General features: G+C 47.3%; 1 long non-coding RNA gene across 1 annotated transcript; it reads right to left on the bottom strand.

The window, feature by feature from the left end:
- Nucleotides 1-950: 950 nt before the first annotated feature.
- LOC125361555 lies at nucleotides 951-4316 on the bottom strand. Its single transcript, XR_007212955.1, has 3 exons — nucleotides 4104-4316; nucleotides 1539-1634; nucleotides 951-1363 (listed from the first exon to the last, which is right to left on the bottom strand). It is a non-coding gene; the product is annotated as an uncharacterized LOC125361555 (long non-coding RNA).
- Nucleotides 4317-4687: the final 371 nt, after the last annotated feature.

Genomic DNA, 4687 nt, shown 5'->3' with positions numbered 1-4687 from the left:
GGCTGCCTGGTGACTTTCTTTCCAATAGAAAAGGTCCCCCCTCCCACCCTGAGCTGCACCCTGTAGGGGAGGTCTGGTAACCCTGCTGGCTGGTGAATAACTTGGAAGAAAGCCAAGCCAGCCCAGTGGTCCCTGCTGAGGCCCCCACGCAGGCCGGTAGAATGTGAGTGAATTGAAACATTTTATGTGGTGGGCCTTAGGGCTGTTTGTTTTTACACCAAACCTTTTTCGTTGTTGGTGTTGGTTGTAAGGGTTGACCTCAGGGCCTGGGCGCTGTCCCTGAGCCTTTTTGTGCTCAAGGCTAGTGCTCTGCTACTTGGGCCACAGTGCCACGTCTGGCATTTTGAGTGGTTAATTGGAGATCAGAGTTTTATGGGGACTTTTCTGCCCAGGCAAGTTTTGAAGTGTGATCTTTAGTTCCCAGCCTCCAACCCTCCCAATCCCATCTTTTGACAGGATTACCGCAGTAAGTCAGACACTAGTTAAGAAGTCACAGCTGTTTTCTGCTGGAATCTGGCATTCCCCATGCACACTGTCCACTCATACTTCCTGGCCCCATTCACAGTTCTCTCAGGATTCCAGAATTCCCATCAACAAGGATGTAGCAGTCTCCCAATTCTGAATTTTGTTTCCTGAAGCCATTGCATATCACAGCATGTTAAGGACTGACCGTGCTTGTGGATGACTTACTGTCTCCAGAGGAGTTGTGTGGTTCCTCAGTGTAGTGAAAGATCTTTCCTGTCCTTGAATAAACCACCCAACATGGTCCTCCCTCAGGGTGGCTTTATCTCTGCGCCCTTCCCAGATCACCGGATTAGCTCTGACCCATCACCGCGTTCCTCTGGCCCTCCCCCATGCTGACTTGTGTTAGAGAAAATGAGCCCAGAAAGACGATATCATGTTGTCTAAGCTTCCCCTTCCTCTTCCATGAGCAGAGCCTCAAACACAGCAGGTGTTCAATCCATGTTTATTATGGGAGCGGATGATGTAAAGAGTGAAAATGGGGTGCATAGAAGTTTGCTCCTCCAGCCTCCAAGCTCATAGGCAGGGAAAGACATGGATGTGAGCACCAAGATTCACACTTGGATGCCACACCGCATGGCTGCCAACTGCCTGATGAAGATCTTGTTAATATACACACCAGTTCCTATCTATTTGAGGCAGGATGGCAGCATTGTTTATTGGAGCGAACTCAAGGGGAACGCAGGATGAAGCCATGGTAGAGGGGTTGTAGAAGCCAGCGGGGCACAGTCTTCTTCAGACCTCCGGGAAAGATAACCTGGTAATTTCTGAGTTTCTTATCTTCATGTCATGTCAGTTAACTTGTTCCTTGGATCCCAAGTCATTCTGATTTACTGTAGTTCTGAAAACACAGGCACATGTGAGGAGCACTAACAGGGGTGAGTGGAGGGGAGGAGGGGGCTTAGACACGGTGTGACTCTGCCTACATCTGGGCAGGGAGCAAGAAACAGGAAGACCCCTCTAGACTACACCCATATGAGGCACCTTTCCACCCACCAAAGGGCCCTAGTACTTACTTCATGTTTTGTCTTAGAGGACTTTTGGGTATTGGAAGCAATAAGTGATACGATCATACCAAACACAAGAATAGCGATTGACACCATTCCAGATGTCTGAAAGCAAAACAAATCAAGAGGCCATAAGCAGCTGTCTGGGTTGCCTGAGCGTGAGCTGTGTGCCTGAGATGAGCCCTTTCTGGGGCTTCATGGAAGTCTCCACCCTCCATCAGCCTCATGGGAAAAGCGTTCGCCTGGGTCTTGGTGAGTTCCAGTGTATGTGGGAAAGGCTGATCTCACTATTCACTGCCAGTCTTCCTTACTGGGGAGCAGAGTTGTTTGGATAAGCATGTTGGCTGGTGGCTTCAGGTGGTGAGAGGAGCCATGAGTGTGTGCTTTGGGGTTGGACAGTGAAGCAGACACTGTCCTGTGTTGGAGGTGCATAGGGATTGGAGGGTGTGGACAAGACACACCGAGAAGGGGCAGCAAGTAGAAGAGAAAGATAGTGCTGAGCCACATGGAAGAAGGTGGAGCTTGCAGAGAGAGGCATCATGGGAGATGAAGAGGACAGCCATGGGTAGCTTTCTGTCTCTGATGCCAAGCTCCAGCTTGGCCGTGAGCTTTTAGATTAAGCTGGTGCTGAGTGAACTGTCTTGGCCTTGGAGGTGGCATTGTGTATAAAGAAAGGAAAAGTATCTGTGCAAGTCCCTATGGCTTGGGAAAAAGAATCAGCTATGTCATTTCCAAATTGAACAAATGCAGCAGCAGCAGCAGCAGCAAGGCAGGGATGTGTCAATCCTCTACTTGTTTCTCTGGGTTCCCAAGAGTGTGGGGCCCCCATAGCATCTGAGATGCTTCCCCATAAGGAATTGGAATTCTTCCAATTCCTAATGGGGTCTACTCATGTGAAGTACCATTATGACAGAAAAGTGACATGGCACGCTGCAGGGATCAAAGCAATACTTCTCAGTCACCACTTTATACAATGGCTTTTGAAAGTTAGCTGCTTAGAGGATTTTCCCTTTTGTTTGGTTTTGTGGTTTTTTTTTTTTTTTGCCAGTCCTGAGTCTTGAACTCAGGGCCTGAGCACTGTCCCTGGCTTCTTTTTGCTCAAGGCTAGCACTCTACCACTTGAGCCACAGCGCCATTTCCAGCCTTTTCTATATATGTGGTGCTGAGGAATTGAACCCAGGGCTTTATATATACGAGATGAACACTTTACCACTAGGCCATATTCCCAGCCCAGATTTTCCCTTTGGGATTGGTCTCTCTCTCTCTCTCTCTGTCTCTGTCTCTCTCTCTCTTTGGAGCTTTTCATTCTTGTCTGTTTCTATTTAGCAAGTATTTATAAACTTCTCAATGGTATAAATGTTTATAAATATGTCCACAGAGGTGCTATCTAGAAAGGGATACAGACAGAGATGTACATCCTTTTAATTGTCATCTGAAGGGTGAGAGAGAGAGAGAGAGAGAGAGAGAGAGCACAACATGATGACCTCTAAATGAAGAGATTCCAGAACTTATGCATATGTGGGATTTTCTAGGAAATGTCATCTTAGTCATGGAGTTGTCTGTGAGTCATTGAGAAATAATTCTTGCTATGATAGCCCTACCACTTGGGTCTCTAGTTCCAGAACTCTGCAGCCTAGCCCTCCACTTTCTAATGGGAAGCGTGAGTTCTGGGTGTGGAGCCTAAGACAGTTTTTCTCTTCAACATCACACATGAGCTGAGATTCGAAGCCAACTTTCCTGAAGCGAATGTCATCACCCTCTCCATTCCAAGGCACTGACCATGTGGTTGAGATTCCAGAACAAGGCCCCGGCTTGTTCGGTATTACCACAGTGACCCTTCCCCTCCCCACCCCTGCAGCCCTGTAATCACTTCCTGTGGACATGGGGAGGAGCTGTTCCCCCTGCAAAGAACTCATTGTCTCTTACACAAAACTTCGGTATTATAGCAAAATTTGTTTTGTCCTAGGGTTTGAACTCCAGGCCTTGGGCTTGCTAGTACGTGCTGTACTCTTTGTGCTATATGTCTAGTCCATTTTCTTTGGATTATTTTCTAGATAAACTCTCACTTTTTGCCTGGGCTGGTGTGTATAGAAGTCTTCCTATTTATGATTCCCACCGAAGCTGGGATGCTAGGCATGGGCGACCCAATCCAGCTTTTTCTGATGAGATGGCGTCTGAAGATATTTTTCCTGCGTGAGCCTTAAACTGAGATTCTCTTGCTCTCAGGTAGCATACAGACGTGAGGTACTGCACCCAACTTCATACAGCTTTCAAAGCTTTCAAAAATCAAAGGGAATATGGCCTAGTGGCAAGAGTGCTTGCCTCATATACATGAAGCCTTGGGTTCGATTCTTCAGCACCACATATATAGAAAGCAGCCAGAAGCGGCGCTGTGCTCAAGTGGCAGAGTGCTAGCCTTGAGCAAAAAGAAGCCAGGGACAGGACTCAGGCCCTGAGTTCAAGGCCAAGGACTGGCAAAAACAAAAACAAAAAATCAGTGGCATACAGTGTAACCAGATCAAGCAGATGCCCTCCAATAGAAGGTATACCCCTCATAAACCAAAATGCACTTACCACCTCCATCTTGAAGCTAAGGCTGCGTGTCAGGCACTTGAGGACTTTGTTAAAACAAAGCCATCAATATCCAGAGTGGATTATCAAACCCAAAGAGCTGGGTTGTATTTATAAGACTATAAGCAAGAGGCAGAGTCTCTTCTTGATTGGCTGTACTTAGGAGGAAAAAAAAAACCCTCCTTTTTTAGTTTCAGTTTTGTTTTCCTGTCACAGAAGTCTTTCTCGGATACATGTTTATTTTTAATCCAAGTTGATATCGGGTGACTTTCTGTTGCTCTCATTGATTTTGCTTGTGTCAGAATTTCCATGCCCAGTCTATTTTAAGTCGATAGAAACCATTTGACCTGTGAGAATTCTGCTGTTGATTTGACTGAGTCAGGAAAGAGACGTGAGTGGACAGTTAGGGGGACAGTGCCTGGTATAATGTAGGGACCTGCTCATCAGCAGGTGAAGGTTCAGAGCTCTCTGGCAGGAGCCTGGCATGACCCCCACCTCACCGGCCCTCTGGTGGTGAGGAAGGCTTGCCCAAGGCCGATAGCCAGCACTGGGCAAGGGCCATGTGTAGGCAACATATGTGAAGTGGA

This window comes from Perognathus longimembris, chromosome 13 (assembly GCF_023159225.1).
Source record: "Perognathus longimembris pacificus isolate PPM17 chromosome 13, ASM2315922v1, whole genome shotgun sequence".
Taxonomy (NCBI): domain Eukaryota; kingdom Metazoa; phylum Chordata; class Mammalia; order Rodentia; family Heteromyidae; genus Perognathus; species Perognathus longimembris.
Note: the sequence above shows the minus strand (reverse complement) of the source record. Positions and strands in the feature narration are given on the sequence as shown.